Below are 27,693 nucleotides of genomic sequence, written 5' to 3'. Positions count from 1 at the left end.
GCGCTTACAGCACTGCACCCATGTGCGCCTCACCACATCCATGGGAGCTGAACCAGGATGCCACCTCATCCCAGGCATTTTTGGTGAGGTGGGGGAGCCTCCTTCTCTTGTCCCTGGGGCCAAGTACATCCCAGTGTGCTGCCACCTCCTCCAGGAGGGCATTGAGACACTCGTCAGAAAACCACGGGGCCGAATACCCCACCAACCTGCCCTCCTACCTGCTGTGTTCAACAATGATGTTCTCCATGACAATGGTCCTCTGGGTCAATTACAGCCGTTGCATGGCTGCCGTGGCCCCTTTTGACTCAGCTGCCGGGTCGCCATTGGACCCGGCAGACATTGAGCTCCTGTCCCTACCTGCCCCTTCACGCTGATGCCAGAGTCGCATATTATGCTGGGCGGGCCTTAATTGGGGGCTGCCCAGGTAAAATGGTGGTGTGGAGCTGATCATGGACGGCGATCAGGTTCCCAACTGCTCCCGCCAGCTCGCGCTGAGTCTGCCCGACCAATGTAAAATCCTGTCCTATGCCTCTACCACAATGTATCACTTCACATTTGCCTGCATTAAATTTAATTTGCTACGTGACCGTCCATTCCACCAACCTATGTCCTCTTGAAGTCTATCTATCCTCCTCACAATCCTACCAAGTTTTATGTCATCTGCAAATTTTGAAATTGTGCCCTGCCCATCAAAGTTTAGATCATTAATTTAGGTAAAGTGAAGCAGTGGTCCTAATGTCAACCCCTGGGGAACCTCCATGTATACTTTCCTCCAGTTCAAAATACAAAACCGTTCACCACTATTTATGTCACACAGCCAACTTTGTATCTTCGCTGTCAATGTCCTTTTCATTCCATGGGCTTTGAGTTTGCTGACAAATCTGTTATGTGGCACTTTATCAAATACCTTTTAGAAGTCTATTTATGCCACATCAACCACATTACCCTTATCAGCTCTCCATTACCTCATCAAAAAACTTAATCAAGTTAGTGAAACCTGATTTGCCTTTAACAAACCTGTGTAGGTTTGCCTTGATTCATCCACATTTGTCCATGTGACTGTTAATTTTATCCCAGATTATCACTTCCAAAAGGTTTTCCACCACTGATTGGCCTGTAGTGTCTGGACTTATTCTTATATCCCTTTGTGAACAAGAGTGTGACATTTGCAATCCTCCAGCCCCCTATCTAAGGATGATTGGAAGATTATTGCCACGATATTGCACACTCTTACTCTCCTAGGTATCCTCAGATGCATCTCATTTGGTCCTGGTGGCTTATCACTTTAAATACTGCCAGACTTTCTGATAGCTCGGTCTGGATTTTTGATCCCAAGGTGGGTGTGTTGACTTGGGAAATTTTCTGGCTCACTACACTCGCCTTGGGAAAAAGTGCCCCAGATGTTGGGACCTTCATTCTAGGTGGGGGGTGGGGGTGTGTTTGGGGAGGGCGGGTGTGTGCCAGAGGTGGAACTGCCAGCCCTAGAACAGATTGGAGTTGGCTGCAAGGACTGCTGAGTGCTGAGGTGGGCCATTTAAAAGGCCTGCCTCGGTTCTCTGGGACTTTGTCTCAGTTGTGTTTTTAAATATTAAGCCCTCTAACCCTCACCCCTCATACAGCCTCACCCTCCTACCCACTCCTCATGCCCCATCCATGTCAAATCATGCCAACCCATGCTGCTCTACCCACCCCCAATGGTTTTTCATACCCTCCATGCCAACCCATGCCATCTACTCATCCCCAGGTCCCTTAGACCCCCATATGCCAACTTAGTGCCAGCTCATGCCAATTTATGCCCCTATACCCTTTGTCCTTACATTCTCATGCCAACTCACCCTGTATCCACCATGGACAGACCTCAGGAGCCATGTTGAGATGAAATAAAATAAAGTTCTAAGTATCAGCTTCACGACATAAAGACCACCCTCATTCATAAAAGCCCATTCAATACATATGAAACCTCTTAAGTACTTAATTCCTTACAAAAAAAACCAAACATCTTATTCACAACCCCACATGAAAGATAGCTAATCCTGTAATAACCCCTTGGAGCTGTCAATCAAACTGTGAATTTACAGCCCCCCATGTGACAATGACAGATTATGGAAGCAGTCAAGCTGTAATAATACTATAATTATAGCACTTAGAGTTATGTCAGCAAACATCTATTGAAATTGCAAGCACAGATTTTTTTTTCAATACACAGACAGAGGCAGGCTTTTTTAATTTAAAGTGCAAGGAATTTAAATGACTTGACAATTTGACAGCTCTACAAACTTTATCTGCCATTTATGAGCAATTATGTCTATTCTAAAAATTCCCACTGCGGAATAAGGCCTTCACTCCAACATAAATGGGGTCCTTTTGAACTCAGCAATGATTTCAAATGGCCCTGCTGGGTTTGGGTTTCCCTCATATGTGAGTCACTTTCTTTTACCACTGCAGAAAGGATACGTTGGAAATGGGGTGGCACTTCTGGATCTGGGCTCCCAGCACCATTTTCGATATGCTGTGGGGTTTCCATGACCCTGTGAAAATCTAGGCCCTCCACCTTTATCAATGTTTAGCCAATCCAGTGTCCCAACTACTTCCTTTACCAATATAAGTTTGGCAGCATCTTTCCTTGGTAAAGACAGATGTAAATTAATCATTTAATACCTCAGCCATGCCTTCTGCCTCCTTGGATAAATCACTTTTTAGTCTTTAATTGGCTCCTCCTTTTACTAACATTTTACTATTTATATGCCTATATAGAAATCTTTTAGATTCCCTTCTGTGTTACCTGCCAGTCTCTTTTCATGTTTGTTTGTCTTATTCTTTTTTCACTCCTCTGAACTTTCTATATACAACTTGGTCCTCACTTGTCATATCAACGTAACATTTGTCATATGCAATAGTAAAACAGAAAATGCTAGAAACACTCAGCAGGTCTGGCAGCATCTGTGGAGAGAGAAACAGAGTTAACATTTCACGTCTGTGACCTTTCATCAGAATCCTCTGTCATACACATCTTTTTACTGCTTTATCTTACTCTCTTTCATCTAGGGAGCTCTGGCATTTTTTGTCCTACCTTTGCTCTTTGTGGAAATGTACCTCAACTATGCCTGAACTATTTCCTTTTTAAGGACAGACTATCGTTTCATTACAGTTTTGTCCAGCGATCTTTGATTTCAGTTTATCCGGGCCAGATCTGTTTTCAATCCACTGAAATTAGCCTTCTCTCCCAATTAATTATTTTTACTCTTCTTTGCTCCTGATCCTTTTCCATAGCTAAGCTAAATCATACAGTCCTATGATCACTGTGAGGGACTAAGACTTCATCCTGTACATTTTTTATAAAATATATAGAGATATGCTCATTGGTATTTCAAAAAAAAATTAAAATTGGACCAAGTCCTCTAAAATGGCTGAATCTATGGCCAGAAATTTCCCCCCCATTGGGGAGGTTGTGCGGGGGCGGTTGGGAACCCGATCAGGGCCGGTTGGGAACCCGGTCAGGGCCAGGTCACCATTTTCCTTGGGCAGGCCAATTAAGGCTCGGCCATCATGACGTGCGCTCGGGGATGAGGATTCCCTGAGTGGTTCCTTGCGCTCTTTCGCAGATGCATGCCTCAGGGGGATTTGTTTCAGTCTGAAACTTTAAAATAAAGAGTTTTTAAACTTTTAAAACATGTCCCCTCATGTGACACTATCATCTGAGCTGGGACATGTCAAAGAATAAATGTATAAATTTTTATTAGATTTTAAAACAGTTCATGAAACCTCCCTTGGGATGCCCGTGGATGAGGTTTCATGAAAAATGTGAAGGCTGACTGGGCTCTTCACCTGCCCGCCAACCTTAAGGTTGGAGTGGCAGCTGATTAAATTGAGTTAATTAGATTTTAACAGCCCTTAATAGGCCTTTGGCAGTTCAGCTGCACACCCACTGAAATGACAATCTAAATGATGCGCGGTGACGTCAGGATGCACACCTGTCACTGCACATCATTTTACGTGTCGGCGAGCGGGGCCCGCTTGCCAATGGGAAAATGCTGCCCAATGTCTGTCTGTGACCCCTGAACAAAACAAACTACTTGGCAGTTTCGGGGACCCTCACACACTATTATCTCTGGGGAACCACTAACGATCCCTGAGGACTGGACAGGCCAAATTCAAAGAGTGTGATACAAAGGCCATCTGCATTTCTTAACCCAGGCTGACCAATGGGAGTCTAAGACAAAGGGCCCGCAACCTTCCTTTCAAATCTTAATGGTTGAGATATTTAACAATCTTAGGGACCCAAACGAGGGATACACATCATTTGTCAAAGACAGTGTGGAGAGATGTGCAATATAGAGTAATCTCTAGGTCCCCAAACAGTAGTTCAGCAGTAGGGTGGAGTATAAACCAGGAAAGACTGGGAGCATGTAAGAAAGGCGCAGCAATAATCATGGGTGATTTTAAAATGCATATAGACTGGACTAATCAAACTGGTGAGGGTAGCCTTGAGGGAGAGTTCATAGAGTGTATTAGAAATTGTTTCTTGGAGCAATATATTGTGGAACCAACCAGGGAGCAGGTTATTCTGGATTTGGTTTTGTATAATGAGATGGGATTAATTGATGATCTCATAGTAAAGGATCTTCTAGGGAAGAGTGATCATAGCATGCTAGAATTTCAAGTTCAGTTTGAGAGCGAGAAACTTGAGTCCCACACTAGCGTTCTGGAGTTAAACAAAGGTAACTACATATGCATGAGGGCAGATTTGGCCCTAGTGGACTGGGCAGGAAGACTACAAGGTAGATGATGAACAGTGGTAGACATTTAAGGAGATATTCAATTCCTTCCAAGTAAAATATATTCCAAAGAGGAAGAAAGATGGCAAAGGGGAAAAGCATCCATGGCTAAGCAAGGACGTTAAAGATAAGGTAAAAGCAAAAACTAAGGCATACCAAATTGCAAAGGTCAGTGGCAGGTTGGAAGATTGGGAAACTTTTAAAGATCAACAAAGAGTTACTAAAAAAAAAATAAAAAGAGCAAAGGTAAATTATGAAAGAAAACTAGTGCAAAATGTAAAAAACTGATAGCAAAAGCTTCTACAAGTATATAAAAGGAAAGTGAGTAGCTAAAGTGAATGTTGGTCCCATGGAGGATGAGACTGGGGAGTTAGTAGTGGGGAACGCAGAAATGGCAGAGACGCTTAATCAATATTTTGCCTCAGTTTTCACGGTGGAGGACACTAGTACCACCCTAATAGTAACCGGTAGTGCAGAGGGTATAGAGAAGGAGGAACTTGGAACAATCACCATCACCAGAGAAAAAGTACTGAGCAAACTATTGGGATTAAAGGGTAACAAGTCCCCAGGACCTGATGGCCTACACCCCAGGGTCTTAAAGGAAATGGCAGCAGAGATAGTGGATGCATTGGCTATAATATTCCTGGATTCTGGAAAGGTTCCAGTGGTTTGGAAAAATGCTAATATAACGCCCTTATTCAAAAAGTGGGGGAGGCAGAAAGTAGGAAACTACAAACCAGTTAGTTTAACGTCTGTCATTGGAAAATTGTTGGAATCCATTATTAAGGAAGTAGTAATGGGACACTTGGAAAGTCAAAATGCAATCCATCAGAGTCAGCACAGTTTTATGAAGAATAAATCGTGTTTGACTAATTTGTTAGAGTTCTTTCAACATGTGACAAGCAAAGTGGATAATGGAGATCCTGTAGATGTAGTATATCTGGATTTCCAGAAGGCCTTTGGTAAGGTGCCACACAAAAGATTAATACACAAGATAAGATCACATGAAGTTAGGGGTAATATATTAGCTTGGATACAGAATTGGCTAACAAACAGAAAGCAAACAGTTGGGATAAATGGGTCTTTTTCTGGATGGCAAGCTGTAACTAGTGGGGTGCCACAGGGTACGGTCCTTGGGTCCCAACTATTTACAATCTATATTAATGACTTGGACTCAGGAACAGAAGGTACTATAGCTAAATTTGCAGATGACACTAAAATAGGTGGGAAAGTAAGTTGTAATGAAGAAATAAGAAATTTACAAATGGATATGGACAGGTTAGGTGAATGGGCCAAAATTTGGCAGATGGAGTTTAATGTGGATAAGTGAGAGGTTGTTCATTTTGGTCAGAAGAATAAAAAGGCGACTTATTATTTAAATGGAGAAAAACTTCAGAATGCTTCAGTGCAGAGGGACCTGGGCGTCCCCATGCATGAATCGCTGAAAGCCAGTCTGCAGACAGTAGGTAATAAGGAAAGCAAATGGAATTTCGGCATTTATTGCTAAAGAAATAGAGTATAAAAATAGGGAAGTGTTTTTGCAACTGTACAAGGCATTGGTCAGACCACACCTGGAGTAGTGTGCACAGTTTTGATCCCCGTACTTGAGGAAGGATGTAGTTGCATTGGAGACGGTTCAGAGGAGGTTCACTAAATTGATTCCAGAGATGCGGGGCTTGTCTTATGAGGAGTGACCAGATTAGGCTTATGCCCACTGGAGTTTAGAAGGATGAGAGGAGAACTAATTGAGGTATATAAGATGCTAAACGGGATAGACAAAGTAGAGGTGGAGCAGATGTTTCCTCTTCTGGGGCATTCTAGAATGAGAGACCATAGTTTTAGGCTAAGGGGTGGTAGATTTAAATCACAGATGAGGAGGAATTACTTTTCTCAAAGGGTCATGAATCTGTGGAATTCACCACCTCAGAGTGCAGTGGATGCTGAATAAATTTGAGGAGATAGACAGATTTTTAATAACTGGTAGAAAGGTTATGGGGAGAGAGTGGAAAATTGGAGTTGAGGCCGAAATGAGATCAGCCATGATTGTATTGAATGGCGGGGCAGGCTCGAGGGGCTGAATTGCCTACTCCTGCTCCCAGTTCTTATGTTCTTATGTGACATAGGCCTCTGGCTGTGGAACCAGAAATATTGCTTTGCTGAACTGAAAAAGCTCAGGCTGCTGTTTACCAACTAACTGGCAGTCTCACAGAAAAGGAGCTTTGCTCAGTGTGAACGCCTGGCCCCATCTACTCTGCTTCTGCTGGAAATTCCGTACCACTGGGCAGAATTGTCCCAGATTTGCACTAATTGCGGAAGCGGGCAGGAAAAAGAACATTTTCCCATTGACTGCAATGGCAGGTTTTTGCGCGGTACCATCACAATTATGCCTCATTAATCATGCAATCCCAGGAAACATGCCATTTTGATAGTGGGCATGCTGTCATCCGCCCGCCATGCCATCACCTTGTCACGTTACCATGCCAGGCACCATATTTAAAGTGCAGCTGCATGCACATCTCTCAGTGCTTCCAGCCCAGGATTGCTGCACAGAAGACGTGGTCCCGAAAGGCAAGAAGATTCACCCCTGGTTTAATGAAGCGTCCCTCCAGCGCCTTATGGGTGCAGTTGAGGCCTGCTGTGGTGTCCTCTACCCTGCTCTGGCCGCAGGAGGTGCAGCAACATCACAAATCCAGCATAGGAGGCGGTGGTCAGCACCAATATACCCAGTGCCGCTACAGGATGAATGATCTCATCCATTCTGCCAGGGTAAGTCACTCTTCTCATCACTCTCAACTCACACACTCACAAACCCATCACACATCCAAAGGGATCTCACACCTCAAGGGACAACACCACTATCACACACACCCTCACATCTCCATCAGGCTCATATCCTCTGAAACTCATGTCTTCACCTCATCCATATCTCCACTTGCCACTCAAACATTCCATGCAATGCCACGTGTCCTGTTCACACTCTCTCCATCTGTTTTCATGCAGTTGAAGCTGGCTCACAACAGCAGGGAGAGGTCACAGACCAGGGGTGGAGTGGCCCACATTAGGCCCCTCACTCACTTTGAGGAGCATGCCATCATGCTAACTGGTGAGGATGTGGACTGTGCCTGTGGCCGTGGTGAGGTCAGAGATGAACATCCTCGTGACAATCCTGCACCATATCATCCCTCTCTCAACTCAAATGTGAGTGCTCTCTCTCCTGCTTTTAACTATGCTGCCATACACTAATTATCTTTACTTTGGTTCACAGGGAGTTCTGCCAAGGAACTGACACCCTCAGCCAGCCAGTCCCTCAGCTCTATCCACATCCTCACCTCTAGCCAAGAGGACTCCTCCTCCATTGAAGAGCTGAAAATAAGCAGCCTGGAAAACCCATCACAGCACTTACCCACACCCTCCACCAGCACAGAGACACACATCTTGATGGGACCGAGATCGAGAGCAGGCTCGAGCTCACAATCTGGTGGTCATCGCACGGACACGTGTCCGCAGCAGGAGGAGGCTGGTTCAGCCGAGCTCCCCGGCACTCAGAGGACGGCTGCGGAAAGGCATCTGTGAGGTCCAAGTCAGATGATGAGCCTCCGAATCTGGCCTTCCAACTCATCCTGGAGAGTCAGCAGAAGGTGGGGGAACTTCACGCAGAGCTGTTGGAAGCCCTCAACAGAGTGGCACACAAGTCAGAGGAGTGCGCCCGTCTGCTCTCTGATGAAGTGATACCCACAGGTGCACATATGGAGGTCTCTGTGGGAAGGATGGCGGACATCATGGAGCCCCTGGTCCAGCAGAATCTGGAGATGTGTGCAGACCTGCACTCCATCACGGTCACCATGGGTCAGTACCTGCAGTGGCAACACAAGAGGGAAACGGGGCACTTCGATGTCCCCCCAGGTGCTCTTTCCCCTCAAGGAGTCAAGCCTGGGCCCTCGGTCACTCGAAGGGGGGAGGAATGGTAGATGGGCACCCCTGGGTCACCCACTCAGGAAACCCAAAGGCCGTCCACTCCCTCTGAGTCCCCTTTGCCTGTGACCCCCTCAACCTCATCCTCTGTCACCGCAGAGAGAGCAGCTGACCCACAGGAGGACAACCAAAGCAAGCCAGGGCCCCAAAGGCCTCGGCTCTCCAGGGGACCCATGCCAAAGGCATCAGAGGCAACAGGGCCAACCATTGCACAGGCGGTCTCCATCCCTGCTGTGGATGTCAGAGCAGCAACTACAAGTCTAAGGTGTTCAAAAGTTAAGAAATTCTGATCATAGTTGGTTGCGTGGGTGAATACATTTTGTCACTTTTCAATCCAGAAATATATTCACTTTCACTGAATAATGTGTAATGGTGTCTTTCAGTTTCATTGACAAGCTTTATGAGATCCCCCACTGCATTCCCCCCCCCCGACCAGTTCAGCTGTACGCAACCAGTCCACAAGTAATTTTGGAGGCAGAAGTATTTGTGGCAGAGCCTTTTGGAGCCCCATGCAAGCATTCTCCCATGTATGCAGATCCTTCCCACTTCACACTCATCTCAATGTCCTGAGTATTTCCAAACTGCCTGCTGGGGCTTGCTTTCAGTTGACCATCTGAGCTGACCTGCATCTCCGCCCACCCACAGTTTACACTCCCATGCAGCACCTGATCCTGCCCACCATGACTCTCGCTTCACTTTCGATTTAACAAGCATGGTGTGTCTAACATTTGTCTTCAGGTCCCCCGTCCTTTCCCTTCCCCCAGTCACCTATTTCCTTTCTCCCATCATGGTCAACCCCATCGACATTACCTTCCACCTCCCCTCTGTGACCCACCCACCACAACCATTTTCTTTCGGGGATTCCCTTCCTTCCTGAAAATCCCATCTCCAGTCACATTAACCTCCCTGACCTCCTCCTTCCCACACCCAGGGTCCATGTCATCCTCCGAGTCCCCACCAACCACCCTTGCCGTCCCTTCTACCAACACTAACACACCCATCCTTACGACCCACCCTACTACCTCACTCTGTCCTTGGTCATTTTCAATCCCTTGCAAGACACCCATTCTCAGCTCATTCCCCAAGAGGCAGTCACGGACTCATCAGAGCCCTCCCTTGCATGTTCACCTGGACATTGCTCCTCTGGACTCCATCCTTCCTTGAAACTCCTTCCCCCTCTTGGAATTCCTTTCCCCTGGAACTTCTCCCCTCCGCTTGACTCCCCCACTTAGTCCTTACCCCCACCCCACCAGCCCTTCCCTCTTCCTGACTCCTTCCATCACAACTTACTTCTCCCTCCAACCTTACTCCTTCCCCCTTTCCAACTCCTTCCACCACCCTTAATTCCTTCCCCTCTCCACACACCTTCCTTCCCCTGGATTCCTTCCCCTCTCTGCATTCCTTCCACCTCCTGGAGTCCTTCCTCCTCCTGGATCCCTTCCCCATCCCCAGGCTCCTTCGCCTCCCCACTTCCCCTCACCGCACTCCTTCCCCCTCCGAATCCCTTCCCTTACACCATCCAGCCTGCTTACTTCCACCCCCTTTACACCTACCTCCCTAGTTGCTATCTTCTCCTCCATTACCCCCTCCATTCCCCCCATAGAGCCCCCAACAACTTTGTGCCCCCTTCCCAACCTCACCCCCCCGACAACTTTGTTACCCCCTCCCTACCTCACCCCATGTGAAACCTTTTCCTCTCCCAATCGATCCTAGACCATCCTCTTCCCCCCCCCCCACCCCCCCGACCCTCAGTACATCTTCCTCTCCCAAACACAGATGGACCTTCTTCTCCACCCCCTCGACCATCATCCGTTCTATTTTATTCATTCACAGGATGTGGGCTTCGCTGGCTGGGCTGGCATTTATTGTCCATCCCTTGAACCGCTGCAGTCTATATTGTGTAGGTATACCCATAGTGTAGTTAGGGAGTTCCGGGATTTTAATTCAGTGACAGTGAAGGAACGGCAATAAATTTCTAAGTCAGGATGGTGAGTGACTTGGAGGGGAACTTGCAGGTGGTGATGTTCCCATCTATCTGCTGCCCTTGTCCTTCTAGATGGCAGTGGTCGTGGGTTTGGAAGGTGCTGTCTAAGGAGGCTTGGTGAGTTGCTGCAGTGCATTCTGTCAAAGCTAGACACTGCTGCCACTGTGTGTCGGTGGTGGAGGTAAGGAATGTTTGTGGATGTGGTGCCAATCAAGTAGGCTGCTTTGTCCTGGATGGTGTCAAGCTTCTTCAGTGTTGTTGGAGCTGCACTCATCCAGGCAAGTGGAGAGTATTCCATCACACTCCTGAATTGTGCCTTGTAGATGGTGGACACACTTTGGGGAGTCAGGAGGTAAGTTACTCGTCGGAGGATTCCTGTCCTCTGACCTGCTCTTGTAGCCACAGTATTTATATGGCTAGTCCAGTTCAGTTTCTGGTCAATGGTAACCTCCAGGATGTTGATAGTGGGAAATTCAATGATGGTAATGCCATTGAACATCAAGGGGTGATGGCTAGATTTTCCTTTGTTGGAGATAGTTATTGCCTGGCACTTGTGTGGCATGAATGTTACTTGCCACTTGTCAGCCCAAGCCTTGATATTGTCCAGGTCTTGCTGCATTTGGACATGGACTGCTTCAGTATCTGAGGAGTCGCGAATGGTGCTGAACATTGTGCAATCATCAGCGAACATCCCCACTTCTAACCTTATGATGAAGGAAGGTTATTGAAGCAGCTGAAGATGGTTGGGCCGAGGACACTACCCTGAGGAACTTCTGCAGTGATCTCCTTGAGGTGAGATGACTGACCTCCAACAATCACAACCATCTTCCTTTGTGCTAGGGATGACTCCAAGCAGTGAAGAGCTTCCCCCCGATTCCCATTCACCTCACCTCGGGAGCTCAGCTCTTTTGTCCATGTTTGAACTAAGGCTGTATTAAGGTCAGGAGTTGAGTGGGCCTGGCAGAACCCAAACTGGGTTTCATTGAGCAGGTTATTGTGAAGCAAGTGCTGCTTGATAGCACTGTTGATGAGTCCTTCCGTTACTTTACTGATGATTGAGAGTAGACTGATGGAGCAGTAATTGGCTGGGTTGGATTTGTCCTGTTTCTGAGTACAGGACATACCTGGGCAATTTTCCATATAGCCAGGTAGATGCCAGTGTTGTGTCTATACTGGATCAGCTTGGCTATGGGTGCGGCAATTTCTGGAGCACAAGTCTTCTACAGTTCTACTGCTGCTGATGGCCCACAATGCATCATGGATGCCCAGTTTTGAGTTGCTAGATCTGTTTGAAATCTATCCCATTTAGCACACTGGTAATGCCACACAACACAATGGGAGGTATCCTCAGTGTGAAGGCAAGACTTCGTCTCCAGAAGGACTGTGCAGTGGTCACTCCTACCAATACTGTCATGGACAGATGCACTTTGGTGAGGATGAGGTCGATATGTTTTTTCCCTCTTGTTGGTTCCCTCACCACCTGCCGCAGACCCTGTCTAGCAGCTATGTCCTTTAGGACTCGGCCAGCTCAGTCAGTAGTGGTGCTACCAAGCCACTCTTGGTGATGGACATGGAAGTACCCCACCCAGAGTACATTCTGCACCTTTGCCACCCTCAGTGCTTCCTCCAAGTGGTGTTCAACATGGAGGAGCACTGCTTCATCAGTTAAGGGAGGGTGGTACGTGGTAATCAGCAGGAGGTTTCTTTGCCCATGTTTGACCTGATGCCATGAGACTTCATGGGGTCCGGAGTCGATGATGTTGAGGACTCCCCAGACAACTCCCTCCCGATTGCATACCATTGTGCCACCACCTCTGCTAGTCTGTGCTTTACAATGATATGCAGACATGTTACAATGAGGTTCCCAACATCTGACGGCAGGAAATGTGGCCTGCCATTGACGGGCAGAGTATACGATTGCAAACTGGTTTCATAATGTCGTGAAACGGATTTTAAGCTCTCTCGCCATATTGTCTACTCATGCCGCTGAACATGCCCCACACTAGTAGGCATGGAAAATTCTGCCCATTGCCTACAAGACTGTTTCATCTCTGCATGCATATCTCATTGTGTGAAGTCAGCACCACCAGTAAAATGAATTATACAGCATCGGTTTTCAACCTGCCAACCTAAGTAACCTTTTCCCACCTATTTCCATTATTTTTAATATTTTAAAATCTTTTATGCTCTCCCCACCCCCACTAGAGCTATACCTTGAGTGCCCTACCATCCATTCTTAATTAGCACGTTCGTTTAGATAATATCACCAACTTTAACACCTATGTGTTCTTTTGTTCTATTGTTGTTGACATCTTTTGATGATCTGCTTCTATCACTGCTTGTTTGTCCCTACAACCAAACCCCCCCTCCACTTCTCTCTCTCTCTCTCCGCCCCCCCACCCCCCACCACCCACCCCCACCAAACACCTTAAACCAGCTTATATTTCAACTCTTTCTTGGACTCGAACTCAAGTTCTGTCGAAGGGTCATGAGGACTCGAAACGTCAACTCTTTTCTTCTCCACCGATGCTGCCAGACCTGCTGAGTTTTTCCAGGTAATTCTGTTTTTGTTTTGGATTTCCAGCATCCGCAGTTTTTTTGTTTTTATCTCTGTGTTTAATTGACTGCCACTGCTCTTCAAGAAATGCCTACCTCCTTGAAGAAGTTCTGTTCTTATCTGCGACAAGATTTCCGTTCATCTCTTTTGCCTTGCTCACCTTCATTGCTTTCCATTTCCCTCCTGGTGTTTGACAAGGTGTTTACTAAAACCCACTTTCACAGCCATATCTCCTTTCTCAGTGACTGTCTCTGTCTCCGACTTACCCCACGTGGATTTCAACTGAAATTCCACCCCTCATGTTTCGAACCCACCCAGGATTACAGGTATCTCCGGGACAAAAAACGTTTCTCGGACTGCTGTTCCCGTCACATTCTGAAATCCACACTCAGTGCCATGCGCCGCCATATGAACACACTCGACCTCTCCCTCCAGCAGCACCACCATACCCTTTGTTAAAGCTGCGCGTGCCCCCAGTTTCATTTTATTCTTCGGCTCATCCGACGCCTCAACAAGAAACTTTTTCTCTTTCTCTCAAATGCTAAGGAACGCAAGCTCCAACAACTCATCGACACCAACACCCATCTAGGACCCTCCACCCCTGCCTGTCCCTCCGTTCCCACCTCATCTTCCAATCCCAACCCCAGCCGTGTATTCACTATACCCCCTGACCTTCCCCTCTCCGACGCTGAACGTTCAGTGCTCAGCAAAGGACTTAGTTTCATACCCTTACGCCCTCACCTCAATGAATTTAGGGCTTGGCATGATGCTGAACTCTTCTTCCGCCGTCTTCGTCTCCGGGCTCACTTCTTTGGGCAGGAGTCCTCTCCCAGTTCAACGGATCCTTTTACCCATCTCCAATATTCTCCCTCCACCTGGACCCCTCCCTCTGGATTCTTACCTTCTCTTGATCTTTTCATTGAGAACTGTCGGCGCGACATTAGTCGGCTCAATTTCTCTGATCCTCTCACCCATTCTAACCTGTCTCTCCCTCAACTTACTGCACTCCATTCTCTCAGGTCCAACCCTGACATTGTCATCAAACCCGCTGACAAGGGTGGTGCTGTTGTTGTCTGGCGCACTGACCTCTACCACGCGGAGGCTGAGCGTCAACTCGCAGACACTTCCTCCTACCTCTCCCTGGACCATGACCCCACCACTGAACATCAAGCCATTGTTTCCAGGACTGTCACTGACCTCATCTCCTCTGGGGATCTTCCTCCCACAGCTTCCAACCTGATAGTCGCCCAACCTCGGACGGCCCTCTTCTATCTCCTACCCAAAATCCACAAACAGAACTGCCCCGGTAGACCGATCGTCTCAGCTTGCTCCTGCGCCACAGAACTCATTTCTCGTTATCTTGACTCCCTTCTCTCTCCCCTTGTCCAGTCCCTTCCCACCTACATCTGTGATTCCTCTGACACCTTACGTCACATCAACAATTTCCAGTTCCCTGGCCCCAACCGCTTCCTCTTCACCATGGACGTCCAATCCCTCTACACCTCCATCCCCCACCAGGATGGTCTGAGGGCCCTTAGCTTTTTCCTCGAACAGAGGCCCAAACAATCCCCATCCACCACTACTCTCCTCCATCTGGCTGAACTTGTTCTCACGCTGAACAATTTCTCCTTCAACTCCTCTCAATTCCTCCAAATAAAAGGTGTGGCTATGGGTACCCACATGGGCCCCAGCTATGCCTGTCTCTTTATGGGGTATGTGGAACATTCCTTGTTCCAGTCCTACTCCGGCCCCCTTCCACAACTCTTTCTCCGGTACATTGATGATTACTTCGGTGCCGCTTCATGCTCTCGTCGGGACTTGGAAAAATTTATTAATTTTGCTTCCAATCTCCACCCTTCCATCATTTTCACGTGGTCCATCTCTGACACTTCCCTTCCCTTCCTTGACCTCTCTGTCTCAATCTCTGGTGATAGACTGTCCACCATTATCCATTACAAACCCACCGACTCCCACAGCTACCTCGACTGCAGCTCCTCACACCCCGCTTCCTGTAAGGACTCCATCCCATTCTCTCAGTTCCTTCGCCTCCGTCTCATCTGTTCCGATGATGCTACCTTCAAAAACAGTTCCTCTGACATGTCCTCCTTCTTCCTTAACCGAGGCTTTCCACCCACGGTCGTTGACAGGGCCCTCAACCGTGTTCGGCCCATCTCCCGCGCATCCGCCCTCACACCTTCTCCTCCCTCCCAGAAACATGATAGGGTCCCCCTTGTCCTCACTTATCACCCCACCAGCCTCCGCATTCAAAGGATCATCCTCCACTATTTCTGCCAACTCCAGCATGATGCCACCACCAAACACATCTTCCCTTCACCCCCCCTATCAGCATTCCGTAGGGATCGCTCCCTCCGGGACACCCTGGTCCACTCCTCCATCATCCCCTACTCCTCAACCACCTCCTATGGCACCACCCCATGCCCACGCAAAAGATGCAACACCTGCCCCTTCACTTCCTCTCTCCTCAACGTGCAAGGGCCCAAATACTCCTTTCAAGTCAAGCAGCATTTCACTTGCATTTCCCCCAACTTAGCCTACTGCATTCGTTGCTCCCAATGTGGTCTCCTCTACATTGGAGAGACCAAACGTAAACTGCTTTGCAGAACACCTGCGGTCTGTCCGCAAGAATGACCCAAACCTCCCTGTCGCTTGCCATTTTAACACTCCACCCTGCTCTCTTGCCCACATGTCTGTCCTTGGCTTGCTGCATTGTTCCAGTGAAGCCCAATGCAAACTGGAGGAACAACACCTCATCTTCCGACTAGGCACTTTACAGCCTTCTGGACTGAATATTGAATTCAACAACTTTAGGTCATGAGCTCCCTCCCCCATCCCCACCCCCTTTCTGTTTCCCCCTTCCTTTTTTTTCCAATAAATTATATAGCTTTTTCTTTTCCCACCTATTTCCATTATTTTTAATATTTTAAAATCTTTTATGCTCTCCCCACCCCCACTAGAGCTATACCTTGAGTGCCCTACCATCCATTCTTAATTAGCACATTCGTTTAGATAATTTCACCAACTTTAACACCTATGTGTTCTTTTGTTCTACTTTTGTTGACATCTTTTGATGATCTGCTTCTATCACTGCTTGTTTGTCCCTACAACCACACCCCGCCCCCTCCACTTCTCTCTCTCTCTCTCCCCGCCCGCCCCCCCCCCCCCCCCCCCCCACCCCCCTCCACACACACACACACACACACAAACCAGCTTATATTTCAACTCTTTCTTGGACTCGAACTCAAGTTCTGTCGAAGGGTCATGAGGACTCAAAACATCAACTCTTTTCTTCTCTGCCGAAGCTGCCAGACCTGCTGAGTTTTTCCAGGTAATTCTGTTTTTGTTAAGTAAAGTAATACCTCATTGGACTTTGATTCTGGACTCTGAAACCCACGTGAATCAATATTTCTTTTTTCTGTGGTCTGTGCACTGTAAGTCTTTCTTTTCCCTATCTCTCGCTTTACTGTCTGAGTGTGGAGGCAATGTTGCAACCTGCCTTTTGCGTTTTGAATGTGTGTAAATAAACTAACCCTTTGAGTTCATTCTAGCTCAAATTTGCTGTGAATCGCACCAAAACTAAGGGGTTGGAGAATGTGCCATTGCTTATAAAGAGGGAAAAAAAATCAAAACACCTTTCTGTTTACAGATAGCTGGTGAGAGGAGATATTAGTGCTGTTTAAATTAACCCCCACTCCTGTCCATAACATGATTGCCCCTAAATGTTCCCCTTCTGCCATTTAAGGAGGTCTTGTGGCACAGTGAATGCATCCCTAACTCTGTGCCAGCAGCTCCAGTTTCAACTCTCATTCAAGGGCTTGATGACCAAGGAAGGTACCTTCACAACACAGCAAAACAGGTTGAGTAACAACCTCTAAGTCCTTCCAACATTCATGCCAATAGCAGGTGTTAAGAGCAGGGGAGATTTCTGGTCAGCCATATGATGGAAAGGAAATTGCAGCCTCCATCATCACTATTCATACCTCCAGATTACACCAGGCATATTAAAGTGTATGTTGCTATAGCAACTTGGACCCCCAATTGGATCAGTTGGACAGCTGGTGCAGATCAGATTGGTGCCAACAACACATGCAGGGTTCAATCCCCATTCTGGATGGGGTAGATTCAGGACCTGCCTCCTTGCCCTACCTGTGTTGGAAATCATGGTGCTGTGGGTCCAATTGTCTTCAGGCAGGGAACTGAAGAAGAAGAACGTTGCCATTTCATCCACATGTTCCACCTCATTCCCCAGAACCAGATACAGCAATGTCTCTTTCTTCATTGGCCAGAAACATACTGATGTGGAAAATTTTCCTGTACCCACAAACGCCTCCCCTCTGCTCTCTACATTGACTACCCTTGTCGATATTAGGATAATTAAAGTCACCATTGTAATTACTTTGAGGTTTTTGCATCTCTTAATTTCCTTGCAAATTTGCTCTTCTATCTTTTCTACTAGTTGGTGGCCTCTAGATTACACCAAGTAGTATAATGGTATCTCTATTGTTTTTTATCACAAACCAAATGGATTCTGTCCTTGACCCCGCTTGGCATCATCTCTCTCCAGCACTGTAATATTCTGCCTACTTAACACTGCCACCCCTCCTGCTTTCTTTCTTTCCCTATCTTTCCTGAACACCTAGGCCAGGATTTTCCGGTCATCAAGCAGGCTTGGCAGGGTTGAGCAGGAGCGGCCGCGAATCGGACCGCCGCCTGCAATCGGGCTGCGACTGCTAGTTCACGCCGGCTGGCCAATTAACAGCCCACCAGCATGAATCACGCGTTGCAGCACTCAGCACTGCCTGTGTGGAGGGGGGAGGAGGGCGAGCGCAAAACTTCACGCATGTGTGCGGGTACGTGGAGTAAAAGCTCCCTGAGGCACAGAGCTGAAGCTTTTTGAACATAAAAAATATAGAATTTTAAAATGTTAATAACATGTCCCCTCATGCAACTCTGTCACATGAGCAGGAACATGTTACAAATTAGTTCGAAATCTTTTTTTAAAATCACAGATCCGCCCGTTGATGAGGTTTCGCAAAAAATCCAAAGGCCACTTGGCCTTTTCGCCTGCCTGCCAACCATAAGGTTGGACAGGCAGTGAAAAAATGTCATTTAATTAGCACTTTAATGGCCTTAATAGGCCTGTTAATTGTTGGCGGGCATGCTGCCAATTCCCAGGCGTGCCTGTCAACCGAAATGTCCAAAGAATCTATAGATCTCCCTCCAGCATCAGTGCGCAATGTCATCAAGCGTCATTTTACACTCATTCGGGTCGGGTGCATGCCCATCCGATGAGTGCAATATTCTGCCCCTAGAATCTGGGGATATGTAGCACCCAGTCCAGCCCTTGTTTGAGCCACTACATCATATTCTCCCATGTCGATCTATGTCTGCAGCTTACCAATCTTACTCACCAAGCACTGTGCGTTCACATACATACACTTTAATTTAGGCCTTATTGGCTCTTAGTCTGATCCTATCTATTGCCTTGCTATTTATTACAATAGTGCTATTTTGTTTCTTTCAACTCCTTTGTGCATCTTGTTTTTCCTTTCTATTGTAACATCCTGGTTCCTACCCCCTGCCAAGTTATTTTAAACCCTCTTCAATAGCACTAGCAAACTGCCTCAGGATGACATTGATCCTAGCCCTGTTGAGGGGCAACCTGTCTGGCTTGTACGGGTCCCATCTCCCCCAGAACTGGTCCCGATATCCCAAGAATCTATAGATCTCCCTCGAGCATCATCTCTCTAGCCACACACTCATCTGCTCTAGCTTCCTATTCCTTTATCAAGCAATCAGCATCTTCTCTTGTTCTGACGTCACTTTATTTTATAGGGAGGTTAAATGAAATGTTTTTACTTAACTCTTCTCATATTTTAAATTACTGAAAAATTCAGAACCCTAAATAATCAACCTAGTTATTATTTTATTATTTCTTTCAAACTTTATGCCCTTAGATCCGATAAACTAATTTATCATTGATTGTAATTATATAAGTTATCAAATTGACCTTAGGTTTTTTAATAGTTAATTGATTTAATCTGACTTTATAGCGATTAATTTAAGTTAAATTAAAAGTTTACCAGAATACTCACTCCACTTGACTCTTTGTGCTGTGACACTAGGTTGCAGTCATCCTCATTATGTTCTTGGGTCGCCATATCTGGAATATGTGATTCTGTGAATTTTTATTTTATTTAACAATATTGAAGTTTTAATTATTGAGATAAAATGATGGATGAAAATTTTTTCAAAAAGCAAATTAAGTGTATTTTTGGTTTGCCTGTTTTTTCTTCTGACTAGTCATTTAAGATTCAATGCTGTCAAAAGTTCTTAATAGATTCTCACTGTAAGTTTTCTCATTGTTTATCTTTCTTTGAATTCATGCATTCTCTATTTTCAGTCCTGATTTTCTATGGTTTTGCATTGAGCAAATCAACAAGCTCTGATAGAAAAATGTTAAAATTGAGTTTTCCTATTATAAATGTTTTGAAGATGAGAACAATGGGGGAATAGTTCCGTTGTTTGGAATATTTAGGAAGGAAGTATTAGAGTAAGATAGTAGTAGGAAATGGGGTTTCAGGATGGCAATACTAGGGAAGATGCTAAGTGTTGTAATGGTGGGATGATGGACTTGGATGTAGCAGAACTGCAATGATAGTAGAAAGATTGGAAATATTGGGAGGGTATTAATGTTTATGGGAATACTGGCTGAGGGATCCTGGGGATTGGGAACATTGGGATGGATGTCACTGACAAAAATGCAAATACAGGGATTTTCTCAGAGTAGGTTTGCAGAAGGGGGGAAAGCCATTGAACAATTTTAAAAAGATACCAAATCAGTGTCTAGACGAATCTTACTCCTACAAGTGTCAAGAAACTATTCATGGTGAGTTCATTGGCTGTCATCACCACATCTTTGGTATTTAATTATCTAAATGGAGAATGCATGCGCACTAAACATTTGACTGTATTTAAGCTGCACCTAAACTACAGCACTGCTACTGGAACTAGCCCCACCTTGACCCCATTTTAATATAGAAGAGGTGCTATCTTCCTGCAACATTTGAGCCAAAGTACTATCAATGGAAAACATAGATAGATTTTGCCATTTGTTCCACCCAACATAACAACAATTTACATAAACTACTTGAAGAAAAAATTGGATGGAGCTGTGAGTAAGTTCATATTTACCTGTAAGCTAACCTATTTCAATATGCTTGAATGCTATTTGTGAAAAAATTGATTTAATTGACGGACCTCCATTTTCCATATATCAAAAAGGCTAGTATTATATTCAACAACCAGCATTGATATTTGTAACTGGCTTATAATGAACTGTTACTTGTTCAAAAATAAAAAAAAGTTGTCTAACCATTGTATCGAGTGGCCCTGTTAGGTTATACACTTTGTCAGCTAACAGTTGTCAATGCACAGAGCATATAGAGGGTTAAAATTAGGCTGTATTTTAGGAAACATTCAGATTGGTGCTCCCAAGGAGACACTAAGCTATCTTGGCTAATGACATGTAGGTACTGAATCTTAAGACCTCTCAGGTGGCTCTAGCCAACCAGTTTCTTCAGTATGATGAAAAGGTTGAGATAAAATAAACTGACAGTTGCTAGTCAGTGCTGGCAGCAGACTGCACCCAGGCAGCTGAGACCCCAGGAGTCCTATTTTACAAAGGCTTTCATTGCTATAAGCACATACTCCAGAACAGGCCAGATTGGCAGCTGGTGGTCGGTAGCGGGGGAGGGGCGAGGGGTTTAAGGGAGGGAAACTGGGTTTCTTAGGAATTGTTGGCTAATTAGAAGCTATTCCCACCTACTTAAAACCAAGCCATTAAACAAAAAACATTTTTCATCTTGCTATCACTGCTGCACATGACATTATGCTCCAATCAATAGCTTCCCACTACTGCCTCAGTGACCGCAAATAAATACACTGCAGTTCAAGTAAACAGTAATTGAGCTGGTGCAGCAAAACTGCAGATCTCTCAACAAAAAAGATCTTTTGATATAGAGATAGTATAGTAGCACTTTGTATAGTGGAGCTGAAATGAAGAAATCAGATCCTGAGTATTGACAGCTGTCAAAACCATGAAACACTGCTGAAATGAGAGGTCAATAACTGTTGCATTTTACCATGTAATGCCAATAGTAAAAAGAACATTACAAGTGAAGACTAATGGTTCCATTATTTAAGTCACCTTTCATTTAAGTAAAATGTACAGTTGGAAACTTGAATTTTTAAAACTGAAACAGCATCTTGCATGTAGGAGAGGGGAGTGGGGCACATAATAATGGGTTAAAAGCAGGGCCATCAGGCACTAATATGAGTGCTGCTAACTAACTTGAGTTATGATTTTCAGGCTGTGATGTCAAATGCAATAAGTGTGATACAGGCCCTGCTTTGCTCTGGAGTATTGATTTTTGAGATAATTCAAAAACATGCCAAGTATTAAATTATTGTATATTTGTATATTTTTCATTGTATATTTTTCTGATGAAGTGTTGGAAAAATTAACCACATCATTTCCATTTTATATCTCTATACTAAGACCACTTTAAAACAGTCTGTTTTCTAATTTGTTTCAAATACTTCAAGGTAGAACAAGCAGTTTCCTTATTTAGAAAATACTTATTTGCAAAATAATGGAAAGCAAAATGTGTACATTGTGCAGCCTACTACCGCAATTGAAACAAAGTAAGGCAATCTTATCAAGTTTTTCTAACTTATTTTTCAATGCATTGATGCTCTAATTAGTCATAGAATGTGGATTTTCATGTGTGATTGCCCAACTGTGAATATTTGATTTAATCCATATATGATAAGGTGATCAGAGTAATTTTATAACCTTGCACTCCCAGTTGAGAAGCTCACTCATTAGCAACATGAAATTGGAAAATTACCAATGCCACGGTGTAGCCAAGGATATGCCCACAGGCTGGAAATGAAAACTGGAAGGGAGGTCACCACTGTCCACTTGTGCATTTCCTAAACACCAGTTAGGGTACATTGGAAAGTGCTTAGAAGTAGGTCCCTTGGTTGCCATCACAGGCAGACAAAGCTGTGCAGTGTGCTCTAGAGGAGAAAAAAGAATAGATAAGCATTTCTCCATGCAGCAAATCACTTTGGTAGGTATCAAAACAGTATGGGACTCATTTTATTCTTGATTATATTGACAATCAAGTGCAAATGGATTGGGTGGAGCATGAAAATAGTGGAGATCAGTCACAGTGGCTTTTTTCCCCATATACAATTCTAGTATCTGGTAGGGAAATCAATAGGTGGTGGAAGCTGTTAACAAAATACGAACAGTAATATGGAAATGAGCAGCAAATGACATTGTTTGGATAGTAACACAATGATATAAATTATCACAATGATGACACCACATATACATAAATATTCAGAGTAGCTAGGTGCAGAACTGTATCAGAGGTGAGTGCAAAATATCCATGTAACAATTTTAAAGTTAATTTATTTTGCTAACTTTTTCACTTTTTCTGATGCCACATAAATTTTCATTTGTTTTTGTGGCAGTTTTTTCTCTCATCACCACCATTTCCATTCAGAATCCCATTTTCTGATCTTTTTGCAGCCAGAAAAGGAGAATCAACAGAAGAATGTAAGACAGGTCAAACTGCACCAGTGGTTTTTGTAGTACAGTTGGTTAATGTTAAATATGTAAATATATGGTCTACATCATCAGCGGAGTAAGGTCATATGATAACAGAGCATGGAGGGAGATAGTTCCATGTAGAGAACCGTGTAGAGATTATTTTCTAAATAGTTAGCTTAATGTTCAATAAAGGATAGAGTTTGTTAACAGTATTGCCTCCAGCCTTATCAATAAGTCCAGGACCATGACTACAACATACCAGACCAAAGACAATAATAACAGATGGTGACAACAGTTAAACACAATGCAAGGAGCAACAAATGAAGAGTGACTGGAAGAAGTAGCAGGACAAGGAGAGCGCAGCAAAATCTTCAACCATACTCCAGAAGAACAGTAAAAAAGAAGAAATGGATAAAATCCTACTGTACCAGAGTGTTTCAACCAGGTGGAAGGCCTGGATCAATCTGAGAAGTGGAACAACTTGTGTCACAGGTTTACCAGGTACAGAACAACATTGGGACTAGCAGAAAAGACTAGCAAAGAGCAGGTTAGTATCTTACCCTACGCCATTGGCAGTGGTGCAGAGGACTTTATGGCCAGACTGGGCATAAAAAAGACACAGCATCATATGAAGTCATTAAAGCCTTCAATACTTACTTAATCTTTGGAAAATAACCATTATAGAGCGAGCAAAATTTAATAGGTGCACCCAAAGACCAGGAGAGAGCGAAGGTTCCTTTATTAATGAGCTATATTGATTAGCAGAAATTGTGAATCTGAGCCTTAAAGGATGAATTAATTAGAATTGTCACTGGAGTCTTAGAAGAGACAAATTTTTGCAGTCATGGTAAGACTTGATCCTATTGAAAACGGTACCGATATGGAGGCAAGCAGAAAAGAGAGAGCAAAACAAAAGTTTTATCAAGGCACAAAATAAATCTCATGGAGAAAACAGATGGATATGGTCCAGTTTATAGCACAAAAAATTGCAGTGCACCCAACACCAAACAGAGAAAAAGAGGAGTGCGATAGCTGGCATTATTCATTGTTATTGTTGTGGTGGGAAAAGGCTACATTGGTGCGAAGAGCACCCCAGCAAAAATGCAGAGTGCCATTCTTGCAAGAAGAGAGACCATTTTAAATTAGTTTGCTACAGCAAACAACTTCTAACCGAACAATTAAAGGAGAAACAACCAAGAACATGTACCATCCAGGAAATTGAAGGCATTCAAGAAATTGAAGAAGAAAAAGAACCAGAAGTACTATTCTTGGGAGAAGTCACTGGATCAAATGGAAACTATTGGAGTGCAGATATTATGGTCAATGGACATAAAACAAATTTCAAGTTAGACACGGGGGCAACAGTTTCAGGTCTACCAGTTACAGAGGAGTGGTTAAAACCAGAGATACTCCAGTCATTAACCATGAGACTCCATGGCCCAGGAGGAATACAGCTGAAAGTCAAGGGTAGTTGACTGCAAAACTCCAACATAAAGGAAGAGAAATCACAGCATCCTTGTATGCTATTCAAAATTAAGAATTCTCACTGTTAAGTCGGAAAGCTTGCACAGATTTTTAACAACTTTTTAAAGGAAATGAATTAGAAAACCTAGAGGAAAGCAGATGGAAGATTTCCCTGGAACAGCAGGTGAAGGAACAAGATGAATACGTCCAAGGAAAGCAGCAAGTGCATTGTTATGCATTCTTGTTGGGAAGCTAGAACAGGAAGACAAAAGTCTTACTGAGGAGGTAGAATCATTCAGCTCACTCATAATAAAATTCTTACCAGCAACCAAACAAAAGCTGAATGAAATATGCCAAGCTAAGAAAACAGATGAAGAATGTGCTAAAATTAGAGAATACTGTGAAAATGGATGGCCAGAAAATATTCCTAACAATATCATCCTAAAACTGTAATGAGTAATGCAGGCATCTCAGTATTGTGGATGACCATGATGAGAGGTTGGCCATACTAACAGTCCTCAGACTCGAAATCCTTCAAAGAATACACCAGGGTCACTGTGGTGTTACAAAATGTAATACCAGGGCACAAAATTAGTTTAGTGGCTAGGAATTTCAAAATCATAGAGGACATGATTCCGAGTTGCATCACCTGTGCAATCCATCACCAAGAGCAGAAGGAACCTTTGATGGTATTATCATTTCTATCCAGATCCTGGGAATGTCTTGGAATGTACCTATTTGAACTCAAAGGGAAAACATTCGTCATAGTTGTTGACAACTACTCCAAATGGATTGAAATTAAATGTCTTCATGGAACAATCGCTGAAGTAGTAATCAATTCACTAAAATAATTTTTTTCCACACATGGCATTCCAGATCTTGACATTTCAGACAATGATTCACAGTTTGCAAATGAAGGATTCAAGAAATTCACAGAAGACTATGGATATGTCCATACAACTAGCTCACCCAGGTACCCAAAGGCAAATAATGAGCTGAAAGAGAAGTAAGAACAGTCAAAACGTTGTTGAAAAAGAAAGATGATCTCAACTTAGTACTGTTGAGTTACCATGACAGAATGGGTTAGCTCCTTCAGAACTACTGATGGGAAGAAGATTATGCACACAACTTCCTGTTCTTCCACATATGCTCATTCCATCTCTTAAAAAATATCTGACACCTAGAGAGTAAGGGAGAAGGAGGATGAATATCGTACAAACCAGACAAAGAATTTCAATCAATGCCATAGAGTGCATGAGTTACCAGGACTCCAACCAGGTGAACCAGTCTGGATTAGAGACCAGAATAGAGAAGGCCAAGCACTGGAAAAGGCACAGAGTCCAAGATCTTATCTGGTTGAAACAGAGGAGGGATAGTGCAAAGGAATAGAGTGCGCTCATATCAACAAGAAGAAGACCATTATTTGAATAGACTAACAATCCATATGATCAGGAAGACAACCTGAACAGAGAACCAATAGGCCAATAGTCTCTGAAGATCCACAGGTTACTCAACAGAGTTCCAGAGTTAACATGAAGAATCTGAATCCTATGCAACCTCAGAGAGAGATCCAAATAAGGTCTGGGGGGTATGGTGAAACCATGACAACTCTTATCTCTGTAAACCAGACATGAAAACAGAGGGTTTGGGGGGAGGGGTGGTATTGGATAATCTAAATAGTATTTACTGAGTCAGAGACTTAGGGGGGAGATTTAGTATAAGGGTTAATGTTAAATATGTAAATATATCATCTACATCATCAGTGACGTAAGATCACGTGATAACAGAGCAGGGAGAGAGATTGTTCCATGTAGAGCATCATATAGAGACTACCTTGCAAATAGTTAGCTTAATGTTCAGTAAATATAGAGTTTGTTAACAGAATCATTTCCAACTTTATCAATAAGCCCAGGACCACAACTACCACATACCTGACCAAAGACAACAATGACAGAGTATTCTGTGTCCGCCTGCAAGTTCCCTCAACACTACATCTGTGGTGCATTTACAAAATATTAGCGCAGTGGCTATACCTGTCAATTGCCTCAAGCCTGCCTCCATCTCTTATTATGCATGCTGTGATGCTCTGAGGATGTTGGCTTGAAGTGCCAAATAAAGCCAACCTTCTTGCAGCATTTCATGCAGCACCACCTCCACTTCAGAAGTTATCAAACAAGGGATTGGATGTAGGACTGCCTCATCACATAACCGCAGACCTGCAAATTGTTTTTCATTTTGCTTCATTTTTGCCAATTACTTCCTAGCCCTCACCCACTAGCCTTGGCAAAAGTTATCAATCATGTGAAATGTCTTTGAAGTCTTTTCAAAGGCTACAACGCTTTTTGCTATCATTCTGCTTTCAGCTTTCTACATCAATTAGATTACCTTAACATAGGCCAGAATTTTACCTTCGGTGTGCAGGCGCATGCTGGAAATTAATACAACGCGCAATGATGTCGGGCATGCGTCCTGACGTCGCCACACACTTGTGCGATATTTCATTTGGCGGGTGCATGCCTGAGTTGGCTGTGTGTCCGCTGATAATTGAAAGGCCTATTAAGGCCATTAAGGACCTAATTAACTGGAAATTTACACTGCCTGTCCAATCTAATGGCTGGCAGGCAGGCGAAAAGGCCAAGCAGCCTTTACGTTTTTTAGGAAACCTCATCCACAAGTGGGATGAGGTTTTCTAAAGCTAATACTAATTAAATAAAACATTTATTTTGAAAATAAAAACATGTCCCATCTCATGTGATATAGTCACATGAGGGGACACGTTTCATTCAATTTTTACAGTATTAATTTTTTTTTAAAAGTGCTTCAATCTCCCCGAGGCAGCTCCGTGCCTCAGGGAGAAGTGCTCTTTCGTGCGCATGCGTGAACTGCACGCTAGACCCGACTCTCCCTCCTCCCCCCGCCTGCACAGGTAGCAATCGCTTGCAATCCACGGAGGACGGGCCTTAATTGGCCCGACTGCGTAAAATGGTGTTACAGAGCCAATCGTGGGTGACGATCAGGTTCCCGCCCGCTCCCACCAAGCCCACCCAACGAATGTAAAATCCTGGCCATAATTTTCCTGTCCCATCAGTAAGCTATATTCCTATACCCATCCAATTCCAGCACCCAATTTTTTATGTTCTTATGTTCTGTTTGGGAGCATCAAGAAAAAGTAGAATCTTCGTTACCTAGAGTTGCTGTGTTTTTATGTTAACTATTTTCATTTGCTTTTCTTTCAAGTTACTTCAATTTGATCATTATTTCCAAAGTTGCCTTTGCAGTTGCATCTTAGAAGAAAAGT

The sequence above is a fragment of the Carcharodon carcharias genome, chromosome 1 (assembly GCF_017639515.1).
Source record: "Carcharodon carcharias isolate sCarCar2 chromosome 1, sCarCar2.pri, whole genome shotgun sequence".
In the NCBI taxonomy this organism is placed as follows: domain Eukaryota; kingdom Metazoa; phylum Chordata; class Chondrichthyes; order Lamniformes; family Lamnidae; genus Carcharodon; species Carcharodon carcharias.
The sequence above is the reverse complement of the archived record's forward strand: the minus strand, read 5'-3'. Positions refer to the sequence as shown.